Source organism: Herpailurus yagouaroundi, unplaced genomic scaffold, assembly GCF_014898765.1.
Source record: "Herpailurus yagouaroundi ecotype Mexico unplaced genomic scaffold, PumYag 142, whole genome shotgun sequence".
NCBI classification, from domain to species: Eukaryota; Metazoa; Chordata; class Mammalia; order Carnivora; family Felidae; genus Herpailurus; species Herpailurus yagouaroundi.
This window is the reverse complement of record NW_024412397.1, coordinates 60,077,273-60,104,146: the sequence shown is the minus strand read 5'-3', so window position 1 is coordinate 60,104,146 and position 26,874 is coordinate 60,077,273. Positions and strand designations below refer to the sequence as shown.

The following is a 26,874-nucleotide window of genomic DNA, read 5'->3' as shown; positions in this document are numbered from 1 at the left end:
CCCCCCCCCCCCCCCCCCCCCCCCCCCCCCCCCCCCCGAAGGCAGGACAATGGCGGAGGAACTGGAGCGCCGTCTGCGCTCTGTCTATCTGAGGTCTTCGGCTCTTTCCACTCCCCTAGTCTTGCTCCTCGCGATTAAAGGTGTTAAAGGTTCATAATCAGGCACTTTCTGTTAAAAATCTTACTTGCCACTTTTGCTAAGTCTGCAACCTCGGGCAAGCTACTTGCACTTGCTACTTGAACCTTAGGTTCAACTCCCTCGTCACTGTCCAATCATTGGAGAGGGCGCTTCCTCGCAGTATCATCGTAAACACTCGCTGCAACAGGCGTGGAGTCCAAGCTACCCCAGACACTTCGCAATCGACCCTCCTGTCCCTCCGTGCCCATACTCCAGACGGGGCTGGCACATCTGAGAGCATCCAGCTTTGTATATTTCTTAGAGTCCCTCGCCTGGAAAGAGCTATGGATCTAGGGTCTCAAGAAGTGGTGGCCCAGCCCCAGAAGCCCTTCTCCCTTTGCATGTGTTCAACTTGCCATCTGCTAGGCGCCAGGAGGAGACTGGAAACAAGCTGCGGTGACTTCCCCCTTCATTTCCAGCAGCCCCTTCAGTTCCTCCAGCCCACTTACGGCTCATTGTCAATGCTGAGCTGCCTTGTTTGACTTTCTGATAAGAGATGGGGAGGCAGTAATGTTGCTTATTCATATTATTTGCCCTAGACTTTGAGACTTCACGGCAACCCATGGCGCAGCCTAATGGTCTTCGACAGAAGCCTGGAATTTCCCGGAGCACACTTAGTGCCAAGCATTTACGTTCTCACTGGAAGGGAGCAAATGAGGCACAAGAGACAGCCAACAACTTAATTGTCCTTGGTGCCCAAGCCTGGCGGACTTCTGCAGCCTTCAGTTATTAATGTAATTGGAGCAGAAAAAACTGATACAATTGTGCAAACAACCGTTATCAACCGGGTTTAAAAGAGACAAGGATGCGTAAGTGAGGGCAATAGGTCAAAGAAAAAATTTAATACAGACGGCAAAGCAGCAAAGATAGTTGAGAATGCCAAACAGTATCACACATTTTCAAGGGACAAGAGTCACTATTCTTTTATGCATGACACAAATGGCTTGTTTCTGCCATCCCAAATGACAGCATGTTGGTGCCCGTCTCTCATCTGCGACAGTGCCTAGGTTTTATTTTACAGAAACTGAGACAAGTGGCATCTCGCCTAATCTTTTTTATCTGTTATTTGAGAGAATCTCACATTAGCAACTTGCATTTTGCAACATTCTGAAAGATGGGTATCTTGAAATTACCTAGGTAACTACCCCCAAGCACAATTCTGACATCGTTGGGCCTGAATTCTGGATGCAGAGGCTGGGGGCTGGTCAGCGAGGAACAATGGTCATTTGTGAAGGAGAGGACACTTGAGAGCTCGGTGTCTCTATAACAGGAGGCAAAACCATGTTCACCAATAAGGTTTCAATCCTTTATTTAGTGAAACGAAGTGTTAGGGAACACAGAGGGGGTTTTTAAGAGCTTACACGTCCATCAGAACCAGAGCCACGGTGTGGGAAGAGAACCGCAAGACATTTCCTCAAATACCTGTGGCTTTGTGTAAGTATGAATATATAACAAGGAACTCTGGTACTTTGCTCTAAAATTGTCTTACATTTTTAAAGAAAATCTGGTTGACTTACGATGGCTACATAAACCTGTGATTTATTAGACTTCTCAAATAGATCATTTCTCAAAACAGCTGAATACCAGTTAAGAGGAGGAAACAGTTGTGTTTTTGCCTAGCAAATAACGTTGGTCATGCTGAGTTTAGGCACATTTGCTTTCTAGATGTGCCCTTGAACATGTAGCATGTAATCTGTTCTTTATCTTAGGGCGGCAATACATACACAATCTTAACACTACAAGGAACTTGTACTTTCTGAGAAGAGGTTGGCCTTCTTAGAAGAGGGAGGGAAAAGGGGCGCCTGAGTGGTTCAGCTGGTTGAGTGTTCAGCTTTGGCTCACAGGTCATGATCTCGAAGCCCCGGAGTTCAAGGCCCATGTCAAGCTCTGTGCTGACAGCTTGGAGCCTGGAGCCTGCTTCTGATGGGTGTCTCCCTCTCTCTCTGCCCCTCCCCCACTCACATTCTTGTGTGTGTGTGTGTGTGTGTGTGTGTGTGTGTCTCTCTCTCTCTCTCTCTCTCAAAAATAAACATTAAAAGAAAAAAAGAAGAGGGAGGGAAATGTTTTCAGTCCTATCACACAAAACATTTTAACAGATTTGATCTGATTTAAAATAGAAACACAGGAAAACTGCCTGACCTGTGATAGAATTGTGCCTGATTCATAAAAATTCCCATCTATCTCATCATTTTCCTTTTCCAATCTTTCATATACAAATGTAAAAATCCCTCAGGATAAGCAAGGGAAACTAATACTGGGAGAGTGTCTAAAATATGCCAGGCATTTTGTTGGGAACTTTGATACTTTGTTGCATTTAATTTCCACTGCAGCCCTGGGAGATGTGTGGTTAAGAACTGCCCCCAGAGACCGCTTTATTATTCTGCTTCTGGTTGTATCAAAGATAAGGCACTCACTGCAATCCATTCATTTCCAATGTCTCTGTTACCAAAAGAAATAGAATTAAGGCATGGAAATTTTTTTCTCAGAGAATACGACTTTATCACTGATAATCCATTTGTATCTTGAGTGACCTTAAAACTAATATACTATTGTAAAATTGTAACTGAGAAAAAGAACTAAACAGTTTTTCTAGTCAAAATGCAAGTTCTTGTGTATCATAACTTCAATGACAGGTATTTGGAAGTAGATACATTCATAACAGACGGTAACAGACAATTGGGGAGGCTTAAACTCTTCCAACAGGTCTGGGTCTTTTTTTTTTTTTTTAATTACATTTTCTCATATAATTGTATCATTTGAGCAAACCTGCTATCAGAATCCAACATTACGACTGTGAATTGCTGTAGACCTTTCGCGGTCATATTTTCTGTTAAATGTGTGGTTTTGACTTGGGAAGAACGGATGAAAGAAGAATCTAGCAGGCTTGTGAAAATGATCACCAAATCCCTGAAGTATTTGTGCTCCTTCCTCATTTCTTAGGTCATTTTTATATAAGTGTATAAACATATGGGTGAGTACCCTAGCAACCACAAAGACCACATCAGCAGGAAGATCCAACAGCATTCCACAGTTGTTACTCTTCCCTTTCATGAATGTGGAAACAATAAGATTATTTCTAATGTAAATCTAACTCCATGTATGGGGGAGGGGAGCGGAAAACCCTAAGTAAAAACTCTATGGCGTTCAGGGGATTTGATTCCTCTACAATTATCAGGGCAGAACTGGTTATGGGTATTTGTCAATTGTCAAAATTGGAAAAAGCCCTCACCAAGGAAAAGAAACACGGGACATCTCCCAACTGATGAGTTGACTGATAGATTTCCTCGATCTTCGGCAAAGCACTGAAAGAACAGCTTTAACAGATCCTTTGTGAGGTATTTGTGTGGGTGGAGAATACTGGAAGTTAAAAGTCCCTCAAGATTCAAAGGAATACACCCCAGTTTGAGGCACTTCAGGTATTTTATGTCCTGAGATAACAGGGAGATATTCGGGGAAAGGCCATCCTGCTCCCCAGACAGCTGCCCACGCGTAAGCCCGAAGGCTGGCTCCACTGAGGATTCTCACTAGAAAAAGTTAAATCATTTTTCACTGTTCAGTATGTAATTCCATCTATACGAAAGATTCCATAGAAACTACATTTGCACATGGTCTTCATATTTTGTTACAATTGCTACTTCAATAAACCTGATCTCCAAATGTCCAGGCAAGGAGTGAAATGTGTCAAACTAAACTGAATCGGAGTTTCTTCTCCATATGTGGACTGATGCTAAATTTTATCATAGACTACACGCATGCGATATCCCAATCACGCTTCACTAATTGTACTTTCGATATCTGTTCAGTTCCATCGTCACAGATTTCATTCATGAATATTTCCTGAATGCCCTACCTCGGCCAGGCACTGCCCTACTCACCAAGGCTACAGCAGTAAAGGGATAGAAAGGCCTAGATTCTCATGGGTCTTACATTCCTGTTGTGGGAAATGGCGGCTTTACTATACTTTGGTTGAGGGTAAATTTTACATAGGAAGTTATAGGAAAGATACCAATTATATTTGGACGCATTTTTTTTTTAAAAAACCCTAAATATTTCTTGCTAGTTGGAAAGCTGTGACTTCGAATGACTCAGAACGGCACCAACAACACATTGCTTTTCTGTAATTGCACAGAATTCGACAGAGCAAAACACTACATATCTCTCTCATTAATCACTTCTTTATTAAACACTGTAATGGTTGGGGCACTTGGGTGGCTCAGTCAGTTAAGTGTCAGACTTTGGCTCAGGTCGTGATCCCTGCATCCAGCTCTGTGCTGACAGCTCAGAACCTGGAGCCTGCATCGGATTCTGTGTTTCCCTCTCTCTCTGCCCCTCCCCTGCTCGCACTCTGTCTCACTCTGTCTCTCAAAAAGAAATTAGAGAAAAAAATTTTTTAAACACTGTGATGATTAATTTTATGTGTCAACCTCGTTAGGCCAGAGTCCCCCGATATTTGGTCAAACATTCTAGATGTTGCTGTGAAGGAATTTTTTTAAAGGTGAGATTTAACGTTTAAATCATTAGACTGAGTAAAGCAGATTGCCTTCCAAAACGTGGGTGGGCCTCATTCAATCAGATGAAGGTCTTAATAGAACAAAGACCCAGGTTCCATGGAGAGGAGGGCATTCTACCAGCAGACTCCCTTCAAACTCAGACTGCAGCATTATCCCTTCCCTGGGTCTCCAGGCTGCCAGCCTCCACAATCACCAATTCCTTAAATCTTCCTCTTTCTGTCAATGTCTGTCTCTGTCTCTCAATACATCCTACCGGTTCTGGAAAACCCGGATTAATACAAGCACCTACATCACTTTGAGAGATGATGAACTGCCATGCAATCCGGGGTTCAAGTCTTTAAAAAGCCAGGCGTATAAACAAGAAGGAACAAAATGCGGGCGCCTTGCCCATTTAGGAAGTACGTCCACATGCATATTCAATTTCGTGCAACCTCATTGTTATCGCCGGTTTACAAATAAGGAAATTTCAAAATTTCAAAATAAAAAAAGTACAGAGAAGAATGTAGTATCATCTACCCAATAACTAGATTTAACAGTAAATATCCGACATATTTGCTTCATCTTTTCCTGAAAAGTTTTCTATTATAGACATGTCATTTCATCTTTGAGCACTTAGAATGTTCCTCTGAAAAATAAGGATATTTTTCCTACATAACTGTAGCAGTATTATCTCCAAACCTAATTCCCCTCTCATCAACAAATACCCAGCCAATATTCAAATTTTCCCAACCGCATCAAAATTGTCTTTGACAGCTGACTTATTCAAACCAAATTCTATTTGAGATCACGCTTTCCATTTGGTTGCTTAAAAAGAAATTAACCTTGTCTTTTAATCTGGAACAGTACTCCTCTGCTACTTTTAATCTTTTTTCTTTTAAGGTAATTTTTATTTATTTTGAGTGAGAGAGAGAGGGAGAGAGAGGGAGAGAGAAAACAAGCAGGGGAGGGGCAGAGAGAGAGAGAGAGAGACAGAATCCCAAGCCGGTTCTGCTCTGCCAGCACAGAGCCCAATGTGGGGCTCGAACTCACAAACTGTGATGAGATCATGACCTGGGCTGAAGTCAAGAGTCAGATGCTTGACCTATTGAGCCACCCAGGCGCCCCAGCTGCTCTGAAACTTGACATTGACTTGTTGAAGTGACCTGCTGTCCTATTTCATCGCCCACTTTCTAGAATTCTGTTTTCTCAAGATGTTTCACCGGCCCTTCTCTCTTGTATTTCCAGTAACCTGGAAATTAGATGTTAAAACATGGTTATATCCAGGTTAAATATGTCCTCGCTCCACTCTATCACCCTGATTTCTCTGTACGGAAATGTTGCCCATAATAATTATCCACTTAGGACTTTTTTGTTTGGGGAAGTTAAGGAAGCAGGAAATACCTTGTTAATGGGGACTTGGGGCACGCTCGAGCCGGTGTCAGCGCTCACATAGGTTCACATCAGAAGGGGCTTTCTATCTCTTTGCTGCACTATCTCCAAGGCTGGTCAACCTATTGGCTAGTGGAAGATACTCACGTCCTCATCAGCTTATTAAATAAAGGAGAATGAAAAGTGCTGTGGATCTACCAGGAAAAGGAACTTGGATCCTTTTCCCAAACATTCACAGCGGTCTACTCAGTTGCAGGCTCAAGTTTGGCCCAGCACCTTCAGTGGCCAACAGCTGCTTGGGGTGAGGAAGCATCTGTGGCTACTGCGTAGTGTGGAGCCTGTATAGGGATTAAACTTGCAATCTGGCATATTACAGCTACTCTCCAATCAGCTGAGTTGACCACGATCACAAAAGAATTTACTGAGAAGATACGATTTCTGGAATTTAAGGATTAGCCTTCCACATCTTTCTTTTCAGTTGTGCCTCTACTTCTTTTCTGTGGAGGTAAATTGTAATTGAACCTCTAAAGGTGGAGGCAGCATGAGATGAAAGATGTCCGTTCCAGGCTTAACTCAAGAGATTTTTGTTGTTTTCAGATATGGGGGGAGGTGGGGGCAGGGAAAGAAAATGATTGGGGACTTTTTTTTTTTTTAATTTTTTTAATGTTTATTTTTGACAGAGAGAGACAGAGCATAAGCGGGGGAGGGGCAGAGAGAGAGGGAGGCACAGAATCTGAAGCAGGCTCCAGGCTCCGAGCTGTCAGCACAGAGCCCCATGCAGGGCTCGATCTCACGGACCGCGGGATCATGACCTGAGCCGAAGTCAGACGCTCAACCGACTGAGCCACCCAGGCGCCCCGACTGGGTACTTCTTAAGAACAGTTGCAAATTCCTTTTGACAATAACTGCTTAAAAGCATTCGATTTGAGGGTGCTGAGTTGACTTCAGTAAACAGCTGAGCTCCCGCTAAGCATAAGGCACTTTGTTAGGGGCTTTGTGGGGACTGCAAAAAATAATGCCAAGCTGCTTCATTGCACGAAGCACGTGTGAAGGTGGACCAAGCGGGTGTATGTATCGTGCCTACCACTGCCTGTGGCGTGCTCTAGGTGCGTGAGGTTCTTTACCGTGGCCTCACGTGTGTGGTGTCTTAGAGCTGAGAAAGCGGCTGCCGGGCACTTCTCTTCGCGTTTCATCTGGCCCTCAAAACAGAAGTTTGGAAAGTCACACCGAGGGAGGCCACACTCACCGGACAACGCATCAGCCAGAAGTGGCTCTGGTGGGGTGGCTCGTCATGAGGGGACAGAGAGAAGACACCTCATAGATCCAGAGTCCCCAGGGGTTCTGGGGGTGTGGTTCCCCTCCCCCCCCCACAACAGGGAGGTGGGTTAGCATGATCCCTATTTTACAACAGAAACAAAGTCCTTTGTATAAGCTATGTACCTGGCAGATAAGGAGCTTTTGGTAATGATATGTATTCTAAATAAGTGAGTAAAAGATCACACAGCTGATAGATAGCAGAGATGAAGTTAGGTCCCAGCTATCCTTTCAACCCTACATTTCATATTTTCTGCATTTATTACATACGGGCAGAAGGGTAGGTTGCTCATTTGGTTTCAACAGCAGATAGCCCAGCCCCATTCCCCGATTTATAGGACTCCCAGGGAAACAAAACAAAACAAAACAAAAACCTTTAATTAAAGGCAAGACAAGCAACCTTGGGGACCTTCCAGGGAGTTTTCTCCTCCCTTGACTCAAGAACATACGCCACAAATGATTGATTCAATTCAGGTACAGCGAGTCTTGCCCTTGAACCTTTACCAAAAAGAGCAATATCATTGTTCTTGAATTTTGTAAAAATGGAGAGTTTTACAAAACCATATGGTCGATGTCACCCCAGGATTCCCAGAGATATAGATGCTTTTGAGAAGTGTAATTCAGTCTTTTCATTGCTGTCTTTTTAATCTCCTTTGCGTTCTTCGTGGATTGCTGTAAACATGGCTGCCGGTTAGGGAAGGAGAAGGAGCTGGTCACATGACCCTGACCTGCTCTTGCAGCCAGTCCACGGGCTTCTCAGCAGGGTCTTCAGGGATTGAGAACACAGGCCTTGGTTTGTCGCCCCCTTTCCTTTCAATTCAAAGGTGTCTTCTATGGAAACAATCATACATTCTTATACATGAAGTTTTTAAAATCTCTCTCAAGGTGCAGCCCTTTGATCTTTTAAAACATTTTCATGGCTGTGTGATACATATTCTATTTGAGAAGAGGAAACTTGAAAATCTGAAAGAACCAATTGTTATTTAATGCAAATTTGTGAGATTAGCACATGCCTTCCCCACAAGCTTTAGGTGTGTCAGTGGCCTTCAAAGTGAGGTGTCTAGGAGAGCAGCACTGATCAGGATGCTACGTCAGAAATGGGAATTCTCAGGCTGACCCTAGACCTGCTAAATTGAGGTAGGGTACAGGAATCTGCTTTGAAAGGCCTTCTCATGTATTCCCAAGCAAATTACAGTTTGAGAACCACTGTTATAAGGATGATGCAACTTGCTCAGCAGACAGCTAAACGACCTAACCCAAGGGGGTCAACTGAATTCATGGTCATCTAGGGCACCTGGATGGATCATTGGGTTGGGCATCTGGCTTCAGCTCAGGTCGTGATCTCGCAGCTCGTGAGTTCGAGCCCCGTGTTGGGCTCTGTGCTGACAGCTCGGAGCCTGGAGCCTGCTTCGGATTCTGTGTCCCCCTCTCCCTCTACCCCTCCCCTGCTTGTGCTCTCTCTCTCTCTCTCTCTGTCTCTCTCTCTCTCTCTCTCAAAAATAAACACTAAAAATTTTGAATTCATGGTCAACCAAAGCATGTCAGTTACATAATTTTCTCAATCTCATGCTCGCTGGAATCCGTTATGTTCTGAAATAAACATCTCTTTAGTCAACAAATACAATTTAAGTGAATGTGCTCCAAAAGTTGGTCACGCATTCTTGTGCGAGTCCTCTGGACTAAGGCAGATGTGATAGCACGTTGGTGGCAATCACGCTAAAATAGTATATGCGTAAATGGGGCCATGTGCACTATTTAAATAGAGATTGAAAATTGGAAATGACAATTATTTGGGGTGCCTCAGTGGCTCAGCTGAACGTTGGACTTTTGACTTTGGCTCAGGTCATAATCCCAGGCTCATGGAGATTGAGCCCCGTGTCAGGCTTCATGCTGAACATGGAGACTATATAAGATTTCTCTCTCCCTCGGCCCCTCTCTCTAGCTTGTGCTCTCTCTCTCGCTCTCTAAAAAAATTTTAAAAAGCTTTAATAAAAAGAAATGACAATTATTAAAAATTCAACATTACGAGGTTCCTTGTTTCTTCAGCATTGCCTGTGTACATACTTTATAATGTTTAAGCCTACTCTAAAATAAAGTACCTCATTTGACAAGAAATTATACTAAAAAAATAAAATAAAGCACCTCTTTTAAATTAATTAATTAGCTTCAGGCCCGTCCTCCATAATTTGGCAGATCACCTGGCCTTTGATCTCACAGGACTGTTTCGATTAACAAGTGAGATAGTTTATAAAGGGGTTTTGTAAGCCGCAAAAGGCAAGGAAAAAGGCTTCTTTTATTGGGCACTTGGCGGTTCTGCACTCAGGCAGGCATAGTTATTAAATGTCCTTTAGGGGCGCCCGGATGGCTCAGTCCGTTAAAGTGTCCGACTTCGGCTCAGGTCATGATCTCACAGTTCATGAGTTCGAGCCCTGCGTCGGGCTCTGTGCTGACAGCTCAGAGCCTGGAGCCTGCTTCGGATTCTGTGTCTCCCTCTCTCTCTGCCCCTCCCCTGCTCTGTCTCTCTCTCTCAAAATTTAATAAAACATTAAAAATAATTTTAAAATATGTGACTCTGAAGAAACTGTGTAACTTTGGTATAGCTACAGCTCTCTGTTGACCTCCGAGCTTGTAATCTTGGGGAAATCCGAAAGGTGGGTTATTTTCCACGTCTTGTTTGTTGGGAGAGGCAGGAAGACGTGATACTGCCTTTATGAACCAGGCAATGCTCTCCTGGAGGAGTGACCAATGCCAGTTGTACTCGAGGACCTGGATAGTACAGCCAACAAGACCTCGGGCTACTTACGAAGGGTCTCCCAGCTTCACTTTCCTCCTCTGTAAAATGGGGGCAACCACATTGCCTCATTGACTGCTCTTTAATACATAAGCCGGAGCACCGCTGCAGGGGCCTGCTTCACTTGTGACCTCTGAGCAAGCAGTTTGTTGGCCCAGGCTCTTCGAATTCACCCCGACTGTTCCCAGTCCACCTTCTGCCACCTTCCATCAAAGCGCTTAATGCACTTCATTACAATTGTTTTACTCTTTATTGTCCCTATACTGTGAGCTCCTTGAACACGTTTTTCCTATAGGACCCTATCACCGAGGCATACGGAAGGCACTGAGTATTTTTCTGAATGAGTGAATGACACTTACGTAGTAGCCGAGTGCTTGGACATCTGCCTCCATCTGAAGCCAGGACTTCCTGAGAATAAATTGAGATAAAGGTGAGCACTCATGCTATTTGACCAGAAAAGTGATGCTAAATCCTGTCCTGGAAGGGTAAATGGGGTCCCGGGCATGCTGGTCTGGATTAGCATATGGTGTTTCAGAGCCTGGGTCCGGAACCCTGCATAGAGCCAAGATGCAGCATCCTGGAGAGGTGACTTACAAAGCCATGGACACTAACCAGCGGGTCATCCGTCCAGAGGGAAGTCGGGAAAGAAGACTCCAGTGACAAGCCGAGGGGATGAATACCGGGAACAGGGGAGACTGGGCCTTTCCCAGGCTCCGCTTTCATGTGGTGGGATCCATACAGCCTCCAGGGCAGCCCTGCTCCCTAACCACGCTAAGTACATGTAACAGTCATGCCCTAGCAGCTGTTAGGTGCTCCACATGCTTTTCCAGTTGGATCAATGATCAGCGACTCTATCCATCACTAAGACGAATGGCATCCGAATATAGGACTATATAGGTAATAAGAAACAACCTGTCTGACATGCCTACCCATTTGAATGCTTGATGAGGTCCTTTTTACTCACAGCACCCCAGCTGCCTTCCAAGGATTGACGGCGGTATCTTCCGCATTTCTAGGATGATGAAAAAAGTCAAGTAATACGTCGACCTATACCACAGATGTGGTTGGGCTTGTTACCTCTCATTTTGCCGTTTCCCATCCAGTTCCGGGTTTAATTCGCTCTCCCCTTGACCCAATCGAGGCCCATGGGAGCCTGGCACGTGCCCAGTTTTTCACCCTGGGACTTGAAAGCTCTAGAGTGTATCCTCCCAAGACCTCCTGATCCTGGACCACGTAAAGTAGTGTATTTGTCCCAGCTTGGCTCCCAATCCTGGGCCCTGGCCCACTGGCTGGGGCGGAGGGGGGAGGACATTAGATCTTTCAAAGAAATGCCTCTTTCCACTTCCTACTGGTGCACTAGGAAAATGCTTTATCTGCAAAGTCAAAGCACCTTGATCAATATTCTTTTCCCCCTTTACTTCTTCTGGAGAAACTTGTCCTCGCCCTGCCCATTGTAGTCAAATAAGCATGTATAATATGTACATTTTTAAATACAAAATACTTTTTATTTCAGTGCAATATACATCACATGAAATATACCATTTTAAAGTATGTAACTCACTGGCATTAAGCAGATTCACATTGTTGTGCAACCATCACTACTATCCATCTCCAGAACTTTCTCATCTTCCCGAATGGAAAGTCTCTACCATGAAATACTAACTCCCCATTTCCCTCTCCCCCCCAGGCCCTGGCACCACCATTCTATTTTCTGACTCTGCTTCTAGGTCCCTCATATAAGTGGAATCGTACAGCGTTTGTTCTTCTGTGATTGGTTTATTTCACCTCGAACAGTGTCCTCAAGTTTCATCATGTTGTAGCCTGTGTCAGAATGTCCTTCCTTTTTTTTTTTTTTTAATTTTTTGAAACATTGTTGTTTGTTTTTGAGAGACAGAGAGAGAGCACAAGAAGGGGAGAGGTAGAGAGACAGGGAGAGGGTAGAGAGACAGAATCCAGAAGCAGGCTCCAGGCTCCGAGCTGTCAGCACACAGCCCGACGCGGGGCTCGAACCCACGAACCAGGAGATCATGATCTGAACCGAAGTCGGACGCTTAACTGACTGAGCCACCCAGATTGTGTGTGGGGCCAGGATATGAGGGTGTGTGTGTGTATGTGTACCACATTTTGTTTGTCTATTCCTCCATCAGGGGACACTTGGGCTGCTTCTACTTTTTGGCTATTGTGAGTAATGCTACTATGAAAATAGGTGTGCAAATATGTTTGAGTCTCTGCTTTCAATGCTTTTGGTACTGCCAGATTGTATGGTAATTCTATGTTGAATTTGTTGAACCACCATACTTTTTTCCACAGCAGCTGCGCCCTTTTAATTCTCGCCAACAACGCCCGAGGGTTCCAGTTTGTCCATATCCTTGCCAATGCTTGTTCTTTTTTCTTTTTCTTTTTTTTCTTTTTTTTTTAATTTTTTTTTCAACGTTTATTTATTTTGGGGACAGAGAGAGACAGAGCATGAACGGGGGAGGGGCAGAGAGAGAGGGAGACACAGAATCGGAAACAGGCTCCAGGCTCTGAGCCATCAGCCCAGAGCCCGACGCGGGGCTCGAACTCACGGACCGCGAGATCGTGACCTGGTTGAAGTCGGACGCTTAACCGACTGCGCCACCCAGGCGCCCCTAGAGTTCTTAAATATATATAGAAAATATTTTCATCTTGTTACAGGCTAGTGTCCCTTATCAACCCATATTGATTTGGGACATAGTGAGGAAAAATCAAAAGAAACTGTAGGCAAGTCAAATTACATGCATGGAAATATGCATTATTTTTTCATTGTCTACATTTGGCCACCACACTGAATACATATCATGGCAAAACACCAAATAACCCAATCTTAAAAACCATATTCAGCCAAAGCAGGGAGAGCTCCAAACTCACTCAAAGCTGAAACAGAAGCTGAATATCACCATCACAGATTAAACTTCTGAAGTATAAAAATCAGTGACATGTTATCAAAAATTTAATTAAGATTATAATTTTACCCTTCAATATTTTAGTAACCAATATTTTAAAGTTTGACACTTTAGCGTAGGAACAAAATTAGTCAATGTTGTCATCTGTGACAACTTTTGTAGTCATTTCATTGCATATTCCTGAGACTAGACTGTCACCAGCACATTGAACACATGGCGTCAATCTTTTATGCATGGCAGAACAGAATTCAGTTTTCAGTCCTGACTTTTCTCAAAGGAGCTGTGTACCCAGGAAAATGTCATAAAAACATATCTTCAATTACCAAAAAATGGTTGTCACACCGCAGCAAACATTTGGCAAGCTTTATATATTTTTTTTTATTTTTTTTCGAAGTTTATTTATTTTTGGGACAGAGAGAGACAGAGCATGAACGGGGGAGGGGCAGAGAGAGAGGGAGACACAGAATCGGAAGCAGGCTCCAGGCTCTGAGCCATCACTCCAGAGCCTGACGCGGGGCTCGAACTCACGGACCGCGAGATCGTGACCTGGCTGAAGTCGGACGCTTAACCAACTGCGCCACCCAGGCGCCCCAAGCTTTATATTTTAATGTTTAGTTTCTACGGGCTCAAATCTATAAAGAATTGTTTTCTTCTAAATGTTCTTACAGCATCTATTTTTAAGTTTATTAGAAGGAACAAAATGTATTTGGGATACCTGGTTTTTCTCTAATTCTTCTTTTCGACTGTTGACACATTTTAGTGTATCTATTTGGATCAAGGATAGTTTGTCATGAAGTTACTGTATGTTGTTTTGGAATTTTTTTTTCCTTGTGGAAATGAGGTGGCAAAGTTGACATTATGATTTTTATATCACTCTCAGAAGATACAAGGGATTTTCACACAGAACTTTTTTTTTTTAAAGACTCTGGGCTTGGGGCGCCTGGGTGGCTCAGTCGGTTAAGCGTCCGACTTCAGTTCAGGTCATAATCTCTCAGTCCGTGAGTTCAAGCCCCGCGTCAGGCTCTGTGCTGACCGCTCAGAGCCTAGAGCCTGTTTCAGATTCTGTGTCTCCCTCTCTCTCTGACCCTCCCCTGTGCATGCTCTGTCTCTCTCTGTCTCAAAAATAAATAAATGTTAAAAAAAAATTTAAAAAAAAAAGACTCTGGTCTTAAGGAGAAGTTTTTAAAACCTAAATCAAGTGCAGTTGTTACAGATTATTTTGATTAGTGATAGAATCGAGACAAACAATTCTGAAAATATTGGAATCATGATATAATCATTCTTCTATTACCTTATGTTAGTAATTAAATTTTTATAAAAAATTTTGGCTCCAAAATATATAACGTTCTTTCTAAAATTAACTCTCTAGGGGCTCCTGGGTGGCTCAGTTGGTTAAGTGTCCAACTTTGGCTCAGGTCATGATGTCACGGCTTGTGGGTTCCAGCTCTGCGTTGGGCTCTGTGCTGATAGTTCAGAAGCCTGGAGCTTACTTCGGATTCTGTGTCTCCCTCTCTCTCTGCCCCTCCCCCGCTCTCACTCTGTCTCTCTCTCTCTCTCTCCCTCAAAAATAAAATAAACATTAAAAATTTTTTTTTAATTTTTTTTTAACGTTTATTTATTTATTTTGAGACAGAGAGAGATAGAGCATGAACGGGGGAGGGGCAGAGAGAGAGAGGGAGGCACAGAACCGGAAGCAGGCTCCAGGCTCCAAGCCATCAGCCCAGAGCCCGATGCGGGGCTTGAACTCATGGAACATGAGATCGTGACCTGAGCTGAAGTCGGATGCTCAACCGACTGAGCCACCCAGGCGCCCCAAAAAATTTTTTTAAATAAAATAAACTCTCTAAAACACTGTCTTTATTTATTTTTAAAACACTTTCTTTTAGAGAAAAGATTTCACAATATTAATGAATATTGCATTTACTCTGGCAATTATAAGTTTATGTAGCACTTTTGATTGTCAGAATTCGAACGTGGGAAGTCCATAAGGAGATTTGCCTTCAAGTTATATTTAGAATGCTTAATTATATTTGAAAGAGTATCTTCAGATAATAACAACACATCCATACCACAGTTATTCCGATTATCGGCACTGTCACACTGATTGGATGCTTTGGGAAGCTGTGCGTGTACTTGATCATTGAGCAGCAGCCTCTCAGGGATTCTAGAAATGTCGCTCCCGAATCACTGGGTTGTTTGGACTTCCTAAGGCTGAAAGCAAAGCTGAAGTTAAATAGCAGAGTTGGGCTGAGCACCAAGGCTCAAGCCAAGGGCCATTACATCCCTAATATATGCATTATTTATTTCTAAAACAGCCGAAAGATAGAAAAGAGAGCTCTGTGAGCATGGGGATCTTGGTCCATCCTAAGTATCATTACTTTGGGGGGCTGTCGTTTCCAGGCTCTGAAGCAGTGACAGCTGAAAATAGAAAGCAATCAGAGGCCAAGTTTATTGGAATTCAGCTAGATCTACTAACGTTACTCCTTAGTCAGTAATTTTGGATGCTCAGAATGGATGATTCTTTAATAAGTTCTCTGTTAGGTTTACTTACTGAGTGCTTACCATCTGCCAGCCACTGTCTCTGCATTTTACAGGCACTAACTCCTCCAGTCCTCACAACAGCCCGTGAGAACGGCACTTTTGTTTTATCATGGCCATTTCACAGACACGGAACCCAAATCAGGAGGAGGTGAGGCAATTGTTAAAAATCCACAGACGTGGAGTGGCAGAGCCAGGATCCTGGAGCCTGGGCCCTACTGACCACCACGCTGCCTGGGTGTGTGCGAGTCACTGTGGGGATGGAGGGACCGTCCCGTGATTGGCTTCAGATGTCCTGTTCTCTCAAGTTCAGGGCTGGGGACTTTCACCAGTGCTTTAGGCACCAGGGGCTCAGAGGTGCAGGAAGGAGACTGAGAACCACAAACTGCAGCCTAGGAAAGCAGGGTCGAAGACTTAACAGGGGAGGGAAGAAATGGAAGGATGAGAGAGAAAAGATAGGTGGGACTAAAGCAAAGGGTATATACTGGCTTCTTTAATTTGCCTGGGGAGAGGCAAAGCTTACCTTGCTCCTAGAAGGACGCTTTGCTTGATAAAGCAAAATAATTACCACATAATCAAATTGACTTAGGTAAACATTTCCTCCTCCTCCTCTGCCCCCTCTTCCTCCTCCTCCTCTCCCTGCCATTCCCCTCCCCATCCCCCTTCTCCTCCCCTTCATTTCTCCCTAAAGATGATAAAGAAAAATTCAGTGTTTGAAATTCTTTGAGTGCTGGATTAGATTTTGTCACACAGATTTTCTGGAAGATGACCATTTATTTCCTTAGTAATTATTTTTTTAAGATTTTTTTTTCTAAGCAATCTCTACACCCAGCATGGGGCTCGAACTTACAACCCCAAGATCAAGGGTCGTATGCTCTACTGAGCCAACCAGCAGCCCCTAAATTTATCATCTTAACCATTTTGAAATGTACAACTTAGTAATGTATTAGTTAAGCATATTCACACATATTACGTATATTGAGTATATATTTAGTTAAGTATATTCACTTTGCATGCTTAATAAAACTTTATAAAATAAAAGTAAAACATGCAATCAGAAAAAAAATGCTCAGATCATAAGATACAGCATGAAAAATTATCGCAGAGTTCACACATGCGCAACCTTCACTCAAGTTAAGAGATGGAAGGCTTCTAACTCCCAGAAGCCCTGCTCAAGTCCTCTTTCTATCATCTCCACCCGTCCCCTCCCCCGCAACACCCCCCCCCATTAACCTCTAAACTGACTTCTGACACCAAAGATTAGTTTTGCCTGTTTTTAAATTTCAAGCAGATGGAATCATACAGAATGTATTCTTCAGCATCTGGCTTCTATCAGTTAATGCTACACCCATGAGAGTCATTCATTTTGCAATATGTGACAGTTGCTCATTTATTTTTGCTGCTATATAATATTCCACGATATGAATAGACCACAATTTTAAGTATCCGTCCTGAATGTTAAAGGACACTTGGATTTTTTTTTCTAGTTTGGAAGTTTTTACAAATAATGGTGTGCATAATGTGTACCTACCTTTTGGAGTGGAATTGCTGGATCATAGGTTCTGCCTGTGTTTGGCTTTAGTAAATATTGCCAAATATTTTCTAAAGTGGTTGAACTCATTTACATTCCCAAGGGCATCGTATGAAAGTTGTGTTGCTCTATGTGGTAGACAGAATAATGCTCCGCCTGCAAAGAGGTCCACATCCTACTTCCCAGAACCTGTGAGTACGTTACCTTACGTGGCAAAAGGGACTTTGCAGTTGTGATTAAATTAAAAATCTTGACACAGAGGGATTATCCTGGATTATACAGGTGGGCCCAATGTCATCCCATGAGTCCTTAAATGTGGGAGAGAGAGGAAGAAGAGAGTCAGAGGGGATGTGACCATGGAGGGATGGTCAATGCACAGTAATGTTGCTGGCTATGAAGGTGAAGGTAAAGGGACAAGAGCCAAGAAACATGGAAGTTTCCAGAAGCTAAAAAAGGCAAGGAAACAAATTTGCCTCTAGAGCCTCTAGAAAGGAATGCAGCCCTGTTAAATGAAACCTTGATATAGCTCAGTGAGACTTGTGTCAGACCTCAGACCCACAGAACTGTAAGATAATAAATTCGAATTGCTTTAAGTCACTGCATTTATGGTAGTTTGTTAAAGCATCAATAGAAAATTAACAGACTCCACATCCTCAACAATATTTGGTATTACCTTTCAAGCTTTTCATTATTCTGGTGGGTGGTTTTAATTTATATTTCCCTGACAAAAAAATTATATTAAGTGCTTTTTCATATGTTTCTTAGCCATGTGGATATACTCTTTTATGATGTCCATATCTATTGCCCATGTTCCCATTGATTGTCCTTTCCTTATTGATTTGTGTAGTTCTTTGTAACTCTTTGTTTATCTTACTTTCTTTGTATATCTTTGTATTTATACTATCTTCTACTTTATAGCATGTGTTTTCCCTCTCCTAATAGTGTCTTTGGATAAGAGAACTTTTTTTTTTTTAAGTTTATTTATTTATTTATTTATTTATTTATTTATTTATTTTTTCAACGTTTTTATTTATTTTTGGGACAGAGAGAGACAGAGCATGAACGGGGGAGGGGCAGAGAGAGAGGGAGACACAGAATCGGAAACAGGCTCCAGGCTCCGAGCCATCAGCCCAGAGCCTGACGCGGGGCTCGAACTCACGGACGGCGAGATCGTGACCTGGCTGAAGTCGGATGCTTAACCGACTGCGCCACCCAGGCGCCCCTTAAGTTTATTTATTTTGAGGGAGAGAGTGCTGAAGGGGCAGGGGTGGGGACAGAGAGAGAGAGAGAGAGTCACAAGGCAGGCTCTGCACCATCAGCGAAGAGCCCAATACAAGGTACTCGTGAACCGTGAGATCATGACCTGGGCAGAAATCAAGAGTTGGAAGCTTAACCAACTGAGCCACCCAGGCACCCCCACCCCCTCCTTTATTTTAAATGTATAACAGAACTTCTAAGAGAATCCAATTTATCTTTTTCTCTCATGGCCAATGTGATTGGGCCTGTTTAAGTAATCATCCCCTATCCCAAGGCCAAAAAGATACTTTTTCGAGATCTTTTCAAGCTTTATTGTTTTACCTTTCATATTTGTATCTCAGTCCCTCTGGAATTGGTTTTTGTGTATATAGTGAGGTAGGGGTCAAGCTTCATTTTTTTTTTGCCCCCACATGACCCTCCCATTGACTCTGCATCAGCTTTCCATTACAACCCCACTGTGTTACTTTTGTCCTTCTCTTACTACTCGACATTGCTGCTGCTGTCGTAAATCAGGCATCCAGACATGCGTGGGGCTGTGTTTGGACTCTTTATTTTAATGGTCTATTTGTTATGTCCACCCAACACTACACACGCTTCATTTTTGTAGCTTTAATATACGTCTGGATATACAGTAAAGGAGGTGTCTCTCCTTTCATTGTTATCCTTCAAAATTATTGGCTATTCTCATCTTGGCCCTTTGCATTTCCACATAGACATTATAAATCAGACTGTTGATACACACACGCGCACACACACACACACACTCACACACACACTACTCAGATTTTGACTGGGAATGAATTGAATCTAATGCAATTGACATCTTTACAAAATTGAGTTTTCTAATCCATGGCCTTAATGTAGCCTTACATTTTACCTAATAACTTAATAGATTTCCCTTAATAATGTTTTTTTAGTTTTGTATGTAATAGTCCTGCATCTCTTTCATTAGATTCATTTCTAAGATCTGACTTTTTTTTTTTGACAGAGAGAGAGAGCAAGCCTGCGTGAGCTGGGGAGGGACAGAGGGAGAAGGAGGGAATCCCAAGCAGGTTCTGCGCTGGGTATGCAGCCTGATCTCACAACCTTTACATCATTACCTGAACCGAAATCAAGTGAGGGACACTTAACTGACTGAGCCACCCAGGTGTCCCTAAGATTTGACTTTTTAAATGCTGTTGTAAATGGTACTAAAATTTTAAATTCTATATATAATTATTGGGCACTGACACATGTAGAATAGACCTTGTGCCCAGTGACTTTGCTAAATTTACTTCTTAATAGTTTATTTGTGGATTCTTATATTTTCCACATATACGATCACATCATTTATCAATAATGACAGTTTTACTTTGGAAGAGGCACATTATACGTAGGAGAACATGGAGAAATTGGAACTCTCAAACATTACTGATGAGACTATAAAATGGTGTGGCTGCTTTGGACAGCAGTTGGAAATTCAAGATACTAAAGAGAAAGTTATCATGTGATCCAGCAATTCCAATCCTAGGTATATATCCAAATGAACTGAAATCATAAATCTATACAAAAACTTGTACATAAATGTTTATAGCAGCATTACTCATAATAGCTAAAAGGTAGAAATAACCCAATGTGCATCAACTAATGAATGGACAATTAAAATTGTATATCTTTATAATAAGATATTATTCATTCATAAAAAAGGATGGAATACCGATATATGCTACAACATAGATGAAACTTGAAAACATTATGCTCAGTGAAAGAAGCCAGTCACAAAAGACCACATATCTCATGAATCCATTTATATAGAACATCCAGAACAGGTAAATCCATCCAGACAGAAATAGATTAGTGCTTTCCTAGGGCGGGGTAGGTGGGGGGAGTAATAGAGAGTGACTATTGATGGGTATGTTTCTTTTGAGGGTGACAAGTTCTCAAACTAGATGTGGTGATGGTAGTACAACTCTATGAATATTCTCAAAACAATTGAACTGTACGCTTTCATGGGTCAATTTTATAGTATGTAATTTATACCTTGATAAAGGTGTTTAAAATTTTTTATGTAGGATCTTGAAAGCTTAAAAAAGGAGGTAAAAGGGGATACCTGGGTGGCTCAGTTGGTTGAGTGTCCAACTTCGGCTCAGGTCATGATCTCACAGTCCGTGGGTTCGGGCCCCGCGTCGGGCTCTGTGCTGACAGCTCAGAACCTGGAGCCTGCTTCAGATTCTGTGTCTCCCTTTCTCTCTGCCCCTCCCCACTCATGCTCTGTCTCTCTCTCTCTCTCTCTCTCAAAAATAAACATTAACAAAATTTTTTTAAAAAGTAGTAAACAAAAACTAATGTTCTGTAGTGTAATATCTGAATTGGGAGATTTTCGGCAATTCTCATTTTTTCTTTCTATTGTTTTGGATTTTTATACATGTATTTTTATAAGTGGAAAAATCAAAAAGAAGAAATGTCACAAAGAGATTTAATCTCTCTCTCTCCCCCTCTCTTCCCAACAGCAACAACAAAAACAAACAAAAAACAAACAAACAAGAACATAGTTCGAAGGAGAAATGACTTGGCACCTGAGTTCAAGACTGTCTTAACCCAGGTTAACTTCGCTTAAAACAGTAGAGTTAAATGGTGGTAAATGGTAGCTAATGAAGCAAAGGGCATTTGGTATAAAGACTATATATTTTTTTTTAAATTTTTTTTAACGTTTTATTTATTTGAGACAGGGAGAGACAGAGCATGAACAGGGAGGGTCAGAGAGAGGGAGACACAGAATCCGAAATGGGCTCCAGGCTCTGAGCAGTCAGCACAGAGCCCGATGCGGGGCTCGAACTCACGGGCAGCGAGATCATGACCAGAGCCGAAGTCGGACGCTTAACCGACCGAGCCACCCAGGCGCCCCTATATAGTTTTTTTAATTAAGGTAATTGATATACAATATTATATCAGTTTCAGGTGTACAACACAGTGATCAGACATTTGTACACATTGCAAACTGATCGCCACAACAAGTCTAGTTACTGGGAAGATGCTGCGAAATATTAGAAAGAAAATTTTTGCATCCTTGGTCAGAGTAAATTGAAAAAGCCTAGTTAGAAAGTTGCTAATATGGTTGTGAAGTGGTTAATACTTTGGTCAGGATGTTATGTGAGAAAAGAGTGAAAAGGTGATCTTAGTTTCAGTGCTTAAACCAGCAGGGAATGGTGATGGCCTAGTTGGCAAGACTGTACACGGAAAAGGACGGAGGCTTCCCTGATGCCAGAGAAATTGGCTGAGGAACAGTTTTGATGGAAAAGTCATGAGCATGATGATATATAGAAAATGCTGTTAGAATGGGGATTCCAATGTTTGAATTCTAGCTCCATTTGTGATCTGACTTTTGACAAATTACCTAACCTCTTTGAGCTTTGGTTTCTATTACTTTAAAAATGGTAATATCAATACCTACTTCATTAGATTGTTTTAAGGATTAAATCAGGAAGTACATAAAAACACTCAGCATCAGGGCGCCGGGGTGGCTCAGTTCGTTAAGCAACTGACTCTTGATCTCAGCTCAGGTCATGATCTCATGGTTCGTGAGATAGAGGCCTGAGTTGGGCTTTATGCTGGCACCAAGCCTGCTTGGGATTCTCCCTCTCTCTCTGCCTCTCACTTACAAAATGAATAAATAAACTTCAAGAAAAAAAAAAAGCACTCAGTATAATGCCTGACACGTATATCTCAAAAATGTTTCCAAATGTACTATATTACCACTGGGGGAAGTGGGGGGAAGGTACATAGTACCTCCCTGTACGTTCTTTGCCACTTCCTGTAAATCTGTAATTATTTCAAAATCAAAAGTTAAAAAATGTATTAGCTATCATGTGCATAAATTGTATTGTGTCATTGTGCTAATTTTTTAATTTATTTTTTATCAGATGAAGGAATCAAAGACCAGGAACACAAGCAATTTGGTTACAAAGAATTACACAGACGTGAAATGAGAACGGAAGCAATTTCTTCTGAACCCTAGAACCACCGGGCAGCATTACCATGAAGTGACCTTAGAATCAGGGTATGGTTTAATCGCTGAGTTTATCTGGGTTTCAATATGTGGTTTACCTATGTTCTCTTCCCGGTTCCATTTGACTCCTCCACCCAGATTTAAAATAATAAACATTTCGTCAGCCCCCCATACTGTATGGGGGTAGGCTCTTCCCCCTTGCTTTGAATTGCAACTAACGTTTTCTGCGTTTTAAGAGAAAGGCACAGAGAAAATTAACACTGCTGTTTTAATGGATTTATTGCTTGTCACTTTCACCTCTGTTTTGACACTAAAGTTAAACTTTGTGAAACCAACCGTAGAGGGTGCCTTAGCATACCGCAGCTGGAATAACTACAGCACTGTCAGTGGAGAATCCTTTTGGATCTGCTAATGCGGAAAACAGCAGAGCACCTCACATGGTGGATAAGAAACAGGGCGTTTGTTTTCCTTTATACTTGGTTTACAGTGGTGGTTCTAACAGGGTGCTCTATTCTGCTCAGAACAAGCCGATGGTAAGAAACTTGCAGCAGAGGCTGACTGTGGGACAGAGCTTACGTTCTGCCACATTCTACGGGCAGCCTTCAACTCTTATAAACAGAGAAAGAATGGCCTGAACAGGGGTGACTTGGATGGGGCTCAGTTCTGTAGCTGTTTTCCCCTCTATTCTTTCTTTTTTAGGATGGTCTGAGAAAACATCGTTAGCTGATGTGAGTAAAAAGCCAGCCAATGTCTTTGAAAGACAAAACCAAACTATGAAGATCTAGGAAAGGCTAAGATTTCACCTTTTGGAATGTCACCTTGACACGGAGCTTTAAAGGGGGCCAGGAGAGGCAAGGAAACAAAAGAGAAATTTTACACAAATATTCACCTTCATACAATGTACCAAAATACGGAAAGAAGGCTTTTGGTAGGAGACTGGCAATTATTTTTTTTGAAAGTGGAAAATGTTTGTGCTGTTTACTTGGGAATGGCAGTCTGTAGAGGGACATCTCTCACCAACCTGGCTCCAAAAAACACAGAGATGAATAAAAATGAATGTTAAAAATCTGTTTAAAAAGCACATTCTTGTATTTTTCCACTTTCAAACAGATTTTTTATTATTCAAAACAATAACTGATAGATCTGCCTTTTCTCTATTTTCAGCTTCGAGAATGACCACAGAAATGATAATTCCAAAGAAAAAAGAAAACAGTTCGATTACCAATACAAAAATTAATAAATGGAATAGCATTAAGCAATGCCAGGTAGGTTTTTTTTTAATGTTTTTTAGATGTTTATTTATTTTTGAGAGAGAGAGAGAGACAGAGTATGAGTGGGGGAGGGACAGAGAGAGAGGGAGACACAGAATCCAAAGCAGGCTCCAGGCTCTGAGTGTCAGCGCAGAGCCTGATGCGGGGCTCGAATTCACCAACTGCTAGATAATGACCTGAGCCAAAGTCGGACGCTTAACAGACGGAGCCACTCGGGCGCCCCAGGTAGGGTTTTTTATTGGCAATCTTTTCCCCATGAAATTTGTTTGGTTTTGAAGAGCCAAATACATCGATTTCCAAGGCTTCTTGGCAACTCATGGAAGTTTTCATGAGTTTGAAAGACTCATGGAAGTTTGAAAGACTTTGAAAAATTCAGGCCTTCGTAGCCACATAGTTGGATGATACTTTTTAACAAATTGACTTGTGGGGTGCCTGGCTGGCTCAGTCCGGGGAACACACGGCTCTTGACCTCGGGGTTGTGAGTTCTAGCCCCATGTTGGGTATAGAGATTACATAAAATAAATAAATAAAATTGACTTGTGACAATTCCCTCTATTTTACAGATTTCAGTGGTGAAACAGGTTCAGAATTTATACCCTATGTTGTGCTCTGACCACTAAACAACATACAGCTTCCAGAAACCACAGACTGCATTATAGGTGACACCAGGGTAAGGGTATAGAGAAAAATGAGTGCTATTCTTTGTTTAAATATCATTTTTTTTATAAGGAGGGAACAGAGTGAATTTTATAAATGCTGGTTTAAAAACCATTGACTTTAAGAAAGGAGAGAAAAATCAAATGTAAAAAACATGTGCTGAACTGTGAATAAGAAAACCTTCACTGAAATGTCTAAAGATGATAGTGCCTGGGGCGCCTGGGTGGCGCAGTCGGTTAAGCGTCCGACTTCAGCCAGGTCACGATCTCGCGCTCCGTGAGTTCGAGCCCCGCGTCGGGCTCTGGGCTGATGGCTCAGAGCCTGGAGCCTGTTTCCGATTCTGTGTCTCCCTCTCTCTCTGCCCCTCCCCCATTCATGCTCTGTCTCTCTCTGTCCCAAAAATAAATAAACGTTGAAAAAAAAATTTTTTTTTTAAATTAGAAAAAAAAAAAAAAAGATGATAGTGCCTGAAAGGACCTGTAGTAACATGTAAAGCAGGCAGGATTATAAATGCGTAGTTCTTGAAGAACACCAACGTTACACAGACCCTCCTCCTTTGCTGCCTTCCCAGAGGATAGTGAGATAAAGCTTACGGAGGCCTAGCCACCAAAGGCAGAGTTTGTCTTTTCATATCCCAGGCTAGCAATTGGTACACAATCCCTATCTTATCACCATCACTGAGAACTATAAATCTAACTTCTGGGTAGATTGTCCAGATAGCTTTCTTCATCTTTGTATACCCAGTGACTTAAGTATAGCTGGCACTCTGTAGATTTTGTGGTGTTACAAGAGCACCAGTTAGTGCAAAGAGCAAAATCCTCTCCTCCTCCTCTCTATCCAGAAATTGCTAAAATGGTTAAGTGTCAACAAGAGAAATATCCATAAGCAGGGCAGGACTGTCATGGACTGAGTCAATTGGGACTGGTTTCTGTTGATAGTTTGTGAATTTCTGTCATTTGGAGAATTAGTGTCAGCTGAACTCACATAAGGGCATTCTGCAAGGGAAAGAAAGAAATAGGTTATGAGTTTGGCCTTCAGTTTTAATGATTCTATACATGAGAAAATTAGACTGTCTGATTTTTGTTGCTTTTAGAAATGTAATACATACCACACGATGTGTCCCATCTTGTAATACCTGAGAGGCAAGTTTTTGGAATAGCTCTGTAGAACCCAGTTTATTACACAGAATTATGGATTTCAGAGAATCGATCTGATCCTTAGTCTGATTCTCAGTGGCATTACATACCAATACAATGGGATAGGATGCCCACGGGCCTGCATTGAAAAGTCTCCATAAGACTGTTGACTCCTCCAAACTTATTTATAGCTTACTGTTGACTGGAAGCCTTACCCATAACATAGTTTACTTGTATATAATATGCATTATATACTGCATGCTTACAATAATATCTTTTTCTTTTTCTGGTATTTCTAGGCTATGCTGTTTGAGTTTTCTCAAATCGTTGCAAATCTCCAAAAATTTTTCCAATATAATTTTTTAAAAAATTCTATATACAGCTCAAATCTGTGGAGTTTAAGCGTCAACTGCATAGTGTCCTTAAGACCACGTTGTGGAAAGGCACAGGCTGACAAGGGGAATTTCCTCTCCAAGAAACCAGACCTGCCAGTGTGGTATCAATTAAACAATTGGGTGTTTTGCTCTCCACTTCTGGAGCTTACCAGTTTGGAGGTCTTAGGTGGGGTAGCAGATAGATTTAGAGTCTTGAAGATAGGGCAGTGTGAAACGGAGTCAGAAAACCTGGATTCAGCCTCCACTTTGCACTTGAGCTAATCAATTAACACACGTTAAAAAAAAATCGGGAATAATAAAATTTGTAATAGTGATTTCAGGCATACACCTCAAGTGCTAGCAAGATTATTTAAGCTACAGAAAGAAAAGCTAATCATAGGCCCCCTTCATCGAGCATCTCCTAGATAGGAAGTACTCTCTGGGTTCCTTACATTTTTTACTAATCCCAAAAATCCTGGGGCAGGCATCATCTTTCATGTACAGACGGGTTACACACCTAAGTTAAATGGCAGAATGGAGATCTGAACCCAGGCCTGCCTGCGCTCCTGCTGGAGCATTTCCCGCTTTGTCAGCGAAGGATGGGCAGGACACGGGGGCAATAACCTGTGCTTCAGTCTTAACCGCGCCTGGGTGGGAAAGCGGGCTGCACCACGATGACTTTGTCACTCAACCACAGTGCAGCCGGGCCCCGGGCTTTGTTACCAGCCACTTCGCGAGGGCCCCCTGCGCGCGGGGAGGCGGCGCTTCCTCCACCCGGAGGGTGGGACCCTCGGCCTCAGCCGGGCCTCGGATCGCCGACGACGTACGTGCAGCCCTGGGGAGGGGGCGCGGGGCGGCGAACGGCGCTCCCGCGAAGAAGGGCAGAGGCCGACGAGGCGGTGGGCGAGGCCGGTGACCCAATAAAGCGGGCCGGGCCGCGGGAGGCCCCGCCCGGGCCCGGTTCCGGGCACACGCCGCAGGGTCCCGGGCCAGCGGCAGCTTGCGCGCCCCCGTCGCAGCGCTCGGCGTGAGGGCGCCTC

At 42.7% G+C, this 26,874-nt stretch overlaps 1 long non-coding RNA gene across 7 annotated transcripts; it reads left to right on the top strand.

Moving 5' to 3' along the window:
• Positions 1-1,359: 1,359 nt before the first annotated feature.
• Positions 1,360-25,835, top strand: LOC121033187 (uncharacterized). Of its 7 annotated transcripts, XR_005791761.1 has the most exons (9): positions 1,360-1,611; positions 10,457-10,591; positions 15,680-15,774; positions 20,901-20,992; positions 22,311-22,447; positions 23,096-23,324; positions 23,561-23,661; positions 24,231-24,337; positions 25,760-25,835. It is a non-coding gene; the product is annotated as an uncharacterized LOC121033187 (long non-coding RNA). The 7 variants fall into 7 exon arrangements; XR_005791763.1 differs by lacking the exon at positions 10,457-10,591; XR_005791762.1 differs by lacking the exon at positions 15,680-15,774.
• The last annotated feature ends 1,039 nt before the right edge of the window (positions 25,836-26,874 follow it).